This window comes from Phacochoerus africanus, chromosome 5 (assembly GCF_016906955.1).
Source record: "Phacochoerus africanus isolate WHEZ1 chromosome 5, ROS_Pafr_v1, whole genome shotgun sequence".
NCBI classification, from domain to species: Eukaryota; Metazoa; Chordata; class Mammalia; order Artiodactyla; family Suidae; genus Phacochoerus; species Phacochoerus africanus.
In genome coordinates, this window is record NC_062548.1 from 100,874,464 (window position 1) to 100,883,701 (window position 9,238).

The window sequence follows — 9,238 nt, forward strand, 5'->3', positions numbered from 1 at the left end:
TTAGGAAGAAGGACTTGGGTGTGATCCTTGCCAAGTGTCAAGACTGGAGATCTAGCGAAGCTTCACTTGTCTGCAGGGCCACATTGGGTGTAAAATGGACTTTCACTTACAGGAGGCAAACAGTAGTGTGTCCCAGGGAACAAAGTAGAATCCATCAGAAGCGTGGGCTTGTGATCATTTGAAAAGGAACCTTGCCTCCTCATTCCCCAATGGGAAAAAGAACCACCAGAAGTCCAGGTCCGAGGGAGTTTATCCAAAGCTGACAGAGCCAGAAAAGTGTCTGCAACAAGTAGCTGCAGTCAGGATATGTGGGAGCAGAGGGTGCACCTCTGAGAAAAAAAAAAAAAGGAGAGAAAGAGTCATGTCCGGATAGTCTGCATACCCAGAGGTCACTGACACCAGAGGACATAGTACCAGGCACGCAAAACTGTTTCCCTTTCGCCCAATCCTCTTTTTCCCCTGGCACAGGGTAGGGAGGTCAGAAACAGCCGTTATATGTGGTGGAAGTCTTTCAGGAGATGAGAATCAGCTGACAGGGCTGCCTCCCCCACCTCAGGCTCTGAGGCCTGGAGCAGAGAAGAATCAGCTTTTGAACAAGTTTGGAATTTTGAAATCACCCACAATAAGATTCAAGTTAAGTGATTAAAAGCTTAAACTGGATTCTTCCACAAATTCGCTCCTTAGCTATTTCTGCTTGGAAGCTTAATTCATCTATTGAGTTTTCAACCTACATTATGTTTCAAAAATTTTTGTTCAATTTTTAAAAAAAGTCCACCCGGAGTTCCCGTCGTGGCGCAGTGGTTAACGAATCCGACTAGGAACCATGAGGTTGTGGGTTCGGTCCCTGCCCTTGCTCAGTGGGTTAACGATCCGGCGTTGCCGTGAGCTGTGGTGAAGGTTGCAGATGCGGCTCGGATCCCGCGTTGCTGTGGCTCTGGCGTAGGCCGGTGGCTACAGCTCCGATTCAACCCCTAGCCTGGGAACCTCCATCTGCCGCGGGAGCGGCCCAAGATATAGCAACAACAACAACAACAACAACAACAACAAAGACAGAAAAGACAAAAAAAAAAAAAAGTCCACCCAGGGAGTTCCCTAGTGGTCTAGTGGTTAGAATTTGGCACTTTCACCTCTGTGGCCTGGGCTCAGTCCCTGGTCTGGGAACTGAGTTCCTATATCAAATCACTGCACGCTGCAGCCAACAAATTTAAAAATTGAAAAAAATTTTAATTTTAATTTTAAGAAAAGTTCATCCATTTCTTCCACCCACCGCCTGATCCTTAACCTCTTGGCAACCACCAATCTGTTCACTGTATCTATGAGCTTGCTTTGTTTTTAGATTCCACATATAAGAGAGAATGAATAGTATGTACAGCACAGATGGTACAGAATATTTTCTCTGATTTATCTCACTTAGCAAAATGCCTTTGAACTCCATCCATGTTGTTGAAAATGGCAAGATTTTGATCTTTTTTTTTTTTTCTTTTTTTTGCTATTTCTTGGGCCGCTCCCGCGGCATATGGAGGTTCCCAGGCTAGGGGTCCAATCGGAGCTGTAGCCACCAGCCTACACCAGAGCCACAGCAACGCAGGATCCGAGCCGCGTCTGCAACCTACACCACAGCTCACGGCAACGCCAGATCGTTAACCCACTGAGCAAGGCCAGGGATCGAACCCGCAACCTCATGGTTCCTAGTCGGATTCATTAACCACTGTGCCACGACGGGAACTCCTGATCTTTTTTTTTTTTATTGCTGAATAACATTCCTTTGCTTATGTATACCACAATTTCTTTTTCCAGTCATCCATCAATGGATACTTAGGTTGTTTTCCTATCTTGGCTATTGTATATGATGCTGCAGTGAACATGGTGGTATATTTCTCTTTTCAAATTAGTGTTTTCACTTTCTTCATATAAATAACCAGAAGTGCAATTGCTGGATCATATGGTAATTCTATCTTTAACTTTTTGAGGAAATTTCATACTGTTTTCCATAGTAGTGGCACCAATTTACATTCCTATCAACGGTGCCTAAGGTTTCCCTTTTCTCCACATCCATGCCAACACTTATTTGTTGTCTTTTTGATAATAGCCATTCTAACAGGTATGATATCTCATTGTGGTTTTATTTGCATCACCCTGATGAGTAATGATATCGAACATCTTTTCATGTACATGTTGGCCATCTGTAGACCTTCTTTGGAAAAATGTCTATTCAGATGTTCTGCCCATTTTAAAATTAGATTTTTTATTTTGTTTTTGTATGAGTTACTTGTATATTTTGTCTTTTTTTTTTTTTCCTATTTCTTGGGCCTCCCACGGCATATGGAGGTTCCCAGGCTAGGGGTCCAATCAGAGCTGTAGCCGCCAGCCTATGCCAGAGCCACAGCAACATGGGATCCGAGCCACGTCTGCAACCTACACCACAGCTCATGGCAACGCCGGATCGTTAACCCACTGAGCAAGGGCAGGGATCGAACCTGCAACCTCGTGGTTCCTAGTCGGATTCGTTACCCGCTGCGCCATGATGGGAACTCCCACTTGTATATTTTGTATATTAGCTCCTTATCATATTTACATGATCTGCAATTATTTTCTCCCATTCAGTAGGTTGCCTTTTCATTTGGTTGATGGTTTCTTTTACTGTGCAAAAGTTTTTTTAGTTTGATGTAGTCCCAAGGGTGTATCTTTGCTTTTGGTGTCAGATTTAAAAAATCATTACCAAGACCTGTGTCAAGGAGTTTGCTCCCTATGTTTTCTTCTGGGAGTTTTGTGGCTTCAGATTCTTACTTCAAAAATTTTAACCTATTTTGATTTAATTTTTGTGTAAAGCATAAGATAGTGGCCCAGTTTCATCTTTTTGCATTTGGCTGTCCAATTTTCCCAACACCATATGTTGAAGACACTATCCTTTCCCAATTTTATAAATTCTTGGCTTATTTATCATAAATTAATTGACCACATATGTGTGGGTTTTTATTCTGTGCCCTTTATTCTGTTCCATTGATTTGTGTGCTTGTTTTTCTGCCAGTGCCATATTGACTTATTTACCATAGCTTTTTAATATAACTTGAAATAAGGGAACATGATGCCTATAGCTGTGTCCTTCCTTCTCAAGATTTCTTTGACTATTCAGGTTTTTTGTGTTATGTACATATTTTAGGATTTATTTCTAGCTCTGTGAAAAATACCATTGGAATTTTGATAGTGATTTCCTTGAATTTGTACATTGCTATGAGTAGTACGGACATGTTAATTATATTACTTCTTTCAGTCCATGAACATGGAATATCTTTCCATGTATTTGTGTTTTCAATTTCTTTCATTAATGTCTTGCAGTTTTTAATACATGTTTTTCACCTCCTTAATTTACTCTGAGGTATTTTATTATTTTGATGCATTATAAATGGGATTGTTTTCTTAATTCCTTTTTCTGATAGTTTGTTATTAGTGTAAAAAAAACAATAGATTTTTGTGTGATGATTTTGTATACCGCAACTTACTGAATTTGTTTATTCTAACAGTTTTTTTTAATGGAGTCTTTAGTCTTTCTATACATTATGTCATCTGTAAATAGTGACAGTTTTACTTCTTCCTTTCCAATTTCAATGCTTTTTATTTCTTTTTCTTGCCTAATTGCTCTGGCTAGGACTTCCTATATTGAATAAAGCACCAAGATGGGTATCCTTGTCTTCTTCCTGCTCTTAGAGGAAATATTGTTAGCTTTTCACCATTCAGTATGATGTTAATTGTGGGCTTGTCATATATGGCCTTTTTTGCTGTTGATGCAGTAAGTTCCCTCTATATGGACTTCACTGAGAGTTTTGGGATGATGAATTCTGTCAAATGCTTTTGCTGAATCTACTGAAATAATAATACAATTTTTATTATTAATTGTGTTAATATGGTGTACTATAAGGATTCATTTGTGGATATTGAAGCATCACAGACACTACGCTGGGTCCTTAACCCACTGAGCCACAAAGGAAACTCCTGGTCTAATATATTTTTAAAGGCTGATGCTTCCTTATTGCTTTTCTATTTGGATGATCTGTCCATTGATGTAAGTTGTATATTAAAGTTCCCTGTTATTATTGCATTGCTGTCTATTTCTCCCTTTAGATCTGTTAATACCTACTTTAATGTTTAGGTGCTCCTATATTGAGCACACAAATATTTATAAATGATATATCCTCTTGTTGGATTAACCCCTTTATTATTAGGTCACTATGTAACCCTCTTCTCTGTCTCTTGTCACAGTCTTTGTTTTAAACTCTATGTTATCTGATATAAGTGTAGCTACTCCAGCTTTCTTTTGGTTTTCATTTGTATGCAATATCTTTTTCCATCCCTTCACTTTCAATCTGTGTGTGTTCTTACATCTAAAGTGTGTCTCTTGTAGGCAGAATATGGATGGATCTTGTTTATATATTTATTCAGCCCCTCTGTCTTTTGATTGAAGAATTTAGTCCACTTACATAAGCACATACCTAACTATTGATAGGTATGCGCTTATTGCCATATTGTTAATTGATTTCTAGCTGTTTTTGTATTTCCTCTCTGTTCACTTCTTCTTCTCTTGTTCTCTTCCTTTGTGGTTTGATGATTTTCTTTAGTGGTATGCTTATATTCCTTTCTCTTTATCTTTTGTATATTCACTATAGATTTTTGCTTTGTGGTTACCATGAGGTTTACATATAACAACTTATATCTATAACAGTCTTTTATTTTTTTATTTTTTATTTTTTTCTGTCTTTTGCTTTTTTGTTGTTGTTGTCGTTGTTGCTATTTCTTGGGCCGCTCCCTCGGCATATGGAGGTTCCCAGGCTAGGGGTTGAATCGGAGCTGTAGCCACCGGCCTACGCCAGAGCCACAGCAACGCGGGATCCGAGCCGCGTCTGCAACCTACACCACAGCTCACGGCAATGCCGGATCGTTAACCCACTGAGCAAGGGCAGGGACCGAACCCGCAACCTCATGGTTCCTAGTCGGATTCGTTAACCACTGCGCCACGACGGGAACTCCCTATAACAGTCTTTTTTAAGTTGATAACAACTTAAGGTGGATCCCATTCTTTAGCTCAGCATTTTTATTCTTTCCCCACCCACATTTTATGCTTTTGATGTCACATTTTACATCTTTTTATATTGTATAACCCCTTAAATAATTATCATAATCATAGTTATTTTTACTACTTCTGTCTTTTAACCTTTATCCTAGCTTTTTAAGTAATTAATCCACTGCCTCTACTATATATTTATTTTTCCAGTGAGATTTATTCTTTTACACATGTTCTTATTATTAATCAGTGTCCTTTCTTTTCATCTTAAAGAAGGTCCTTTAATATTTCTTGTGAGACCATTTTAGTGGTGATAAACTTTAGCTTTTGCTTGTCTGGAAAACTCTCTCCTTCAGTTCTGAATGATAACTTTACTGGGTAGGATATTCTGATGCTTAACTCATCTATTGAGTTTTGAACTTTGAATATTAAAATTTCATTTCCAGAAATTTTATTTGGCTCTTTATCCTATTTGATTAACCATTTTAATAGTCTTTTGTTCCTTGCTTGTATTTTCTTTTATTTTTTTAATTAAAAAAAATTTTTTTATTACTCAAATGAATTTATCACATCTGTAGTTGTATAATGATCATAACAATCTGATATCACAGGATTTCCATCCCACAGCCCAAGCACATCCCCCCACCCCCCAAACTGTCTCCTCCGGAGACCATAAGTTTTTCAATGTCTGTGAGTCAGCATCTGTTCTGCAAAGAATTTCTGTCTGTCCTTTTTTCAGATTCCACTTGTCAGTGAAAGCATTGGATGTTGGTGTCTCATTGTATGGCTGACTTCACTTAGCATGATAGTTTCTAGGTCCATCCATGTTGCAAAAAATGCTGGTATTTCGTTCTTTTTAATGGCTGAGTAATATTCCGTTGTGTATATGCACCACAGCTTCTTGATTCACTCCTCTGACGATGGACATTTAGGTTGTTTCCATGTTTTGGCTATTGTAAATAGCGCTGCAATGAACACTGGAGTACATGTGTCTTTTCGAGTCGTGGTTGTCTCTGGGTAGATGCCCAGGAGTGGGATTGCTGGATCAAATGGTAGTTCTATTTTTAGTTTTCTGAGGCATCTCCATACTGCTTTCCACAGTGGTGGCACCAATTTACAATCCCACCAATAGTGTACTAGGGTTCCTTTTTCTCCACACCCTCTCCAGTACTTATTGTTTGTAGACTTTTGGATGATGGCCATTCTGGCTGGTGTAAGGTGGCACCTCATAGTGGTTTTGATTTGCACCTCTCTAATAATGAGTGATGTTGAACATCTTTTCATGTGTTTCTCGGCCATCTGTATGTCTTCTTTGGAGAATTGTCTGTTTAGATCTTCTGCCCATTTTTGGATGGGGTTGTTTGTTTTTTTGGTATGGAGCTGCAAAAGTTATAAATTTTGGAGATGAATCCCTTGTCAGTCGATTCATTTGCAAAGGTTTTCTCCCATTCTGTGGGTTGTCTTTTTGTGTTGTTTAGGGTTTCCTTTGCTGTGCAGAAACTTTGAAGTTTGGTTAGGTCCCATTTGTTTATTTTTGTTTTTGTTGTCAATACTCTGATAGGTGGATCTGAGAAAATGTTGCTGTCATTTATGTCAGAGAGTGTTTGGCCTATGTTTTCCTCTAGGAGTTTTATAGTGTCTGGTCTTATATCTAGGTCTTTAATCCATTTTGAGTTTATTTTTGTGTATGGTGTTAGGGAGTGTTCTAATTTCATTCTTTTCCATGTGGCCATCCAGTTTTCCCAGCACCACTTATTGAACACCTTGCTTGTAGTTCCAAGCCACTGATTTCTTTAAATATAGTAAATGTATCACTTTTATATTGGGCCTGATAATTGCTCTCTCGAAATCTTTGAAGATCTGATTCTTCTGTTTTGTTTCTGCTAATTCTAGTTCTGAGTGCCTTATTTCTTTTTTTTTTTTTTTTTTTTCAAACTGTGTGCTGTATCACGGCATTGGCATCTTATCTGTGGAATTTCTTTGAGGTCCATGTTGAAATTACAGTCCTCCTGGCTATCGCCTGAGGGAACTACCAACCTGAGACCACTTCAAGTTCAATGATCATTTGAAGTTTTCAAACCTCACAAGGAACATGCCTTTGGAATGAAAACTCACTTGGAGGCCAACTTGTATTACAAGTGCTCAGGGAGATTTTTCTATCTTACTATCTTTAACCAGGGTCAAGTTCAAGATCCACATTTTCTTGCTGCCTACTTTTGAGTGATACGTTAATTTTTCTTTGGGATTTTTGGGGTCCCAGCTTTATGTAGATCTTCTAGTAGACTCTCTATTTGAGTAGACCCTAACCTTTTTTCTCCTGCTCTCTAAACTCTCTGCAGACGTCAAAGTGGAATTTCAAGGTCACCAGAGTTCTTCAGAAGCCTTAGGGCTAAGATAGCTTTGGTGTTCACTTTACTTCTTAGAATTCCTGCTTTAACTTCATTTTAGGGCTTGGTAGATCTTGTAACAGGCCAATCACGAATACATTTTTTTTTTTTGTCTTTTTGCCATTTCTTGGGCCGTTTCTGCAGCATATGAAGGTTCCCAGGCTAGGGGTCGAATCGGAGCTGTAGCTGCCAGCCTACGCCACAGCCACAGCAACGCAGGATCCGAGCCACGTCTGCGACCTACACCACAGCTCACGGCAATGCCGGATCGTTAACCCACTGAGCAAGGGCAGCAATCGAACCTGCAACCTCATGGTTCCTAGTCAGATTCGTTAACCACTGCGCCACGACGGGAACTCCACGAATACATTTTTAATATCTTTTTTCAATAGCTTATTCCAGGTAAAGCCACAAGTGAGGGTTTACCAAACCTCTTAAAGTCTTTTGGCTGCCAACCAAATCTTTCAATTTCCTCCTGAACACACATACTTCTGGAAATTTGGACAAGACCCATTCGTGTTTGAAAGAGAAGAAAGGACTTGTTATCTGGAGAGTCAATGTATATATGCCTGAATTTTCCCCTGGGCAATTTTCAGTTAAAATGATGTTTAACTGAAATTAGTGATGAATAAGTTTACTTTCAAGCTTGCACATTGTGGAGCTCAGCTTCTATATAAAACTGGTCACACACTCTTTACAATTAAGTGCCTAGCTTAATTTTTCTAAAGGAACATTAAGAAAGTAGTGGGAGTGCTTCTCAACTATTGAAGTAATCCTGCAGAGGAGTGAGTGTGATGCCCCAGTGAATGTAGCACTCATTGATATATATTTATTACAAGTAAAATTTGCAGCAGTGAGGCCAAACCAGCCAAAAACAACAGAGACCATCAGTCTAGGGGTATTTAGTAACTGCAACTTCTCTAGCATCCACAGTCCCTCTCAGCTCCACAGGTAACCCCAAAGTGGGGGATTAGCCTCTACAGGAGAGAATGATTGGCTGCTTTCCAAAGCTGTTATCACTTTGCCCCAGACCATACTTCCTGGCCTCCCTTACAGATAGGTGGAGTCTGGGTTTTAGCTAATAGAATGTCAATGTGGGCAGAAGAGATATGCAGCACTTTCAACCTGGCCCATTAAACCCTCATGCAGACTTGTTGGTAAACTACAGCTATTGGTCAGGTGTACTCACCCCTGCTTCCCTGCAATCCAAGTAGCCTGTGTCAGCTCTTTCCATCTGCAGGAACTCTTTGCTCAACCACTTCTGGACATCGTATAATACAGAATTCCAGTGATCTGTCCATGCTACTGGTACCGCATCTTAACTCTGGTTATGTATCTCATTCTCTTTCCTCTTGAATCCATTGATGCCAAAAACTATGTACTTCAAAAACCTACATAATCTTTCTCTCCTGCCACTGGAAGCAAAGGACTCCAAGTTTGCAGAAGATGGCAGATCGTTAGATGGAAGGAATCAGAGTCTCAGTTGCTATATGAAGGCTATTCACCAAACACCAATTGGAATTTGACTGAGAGAGATTAAATTTCCACTGTTATCATTGAGATTTTAGAGTTTTTCTATTATTATGGCTATTATATTAACAAATACAACCCATGTCACCCTGAAGTTCCTTCAAAATTACCTCATTGTAGAATCTGTCTTTAGCAAACCAGGTCACCTGTATCTAGCAACTAGAATTTGGATTTAAGGTCTGTCACTAGTTTCATTGTCCAGAGAGTTATGATAATGACTAAGCATCACAAATAGCACAGTATCACTGTAACTAGGGAGCAATGA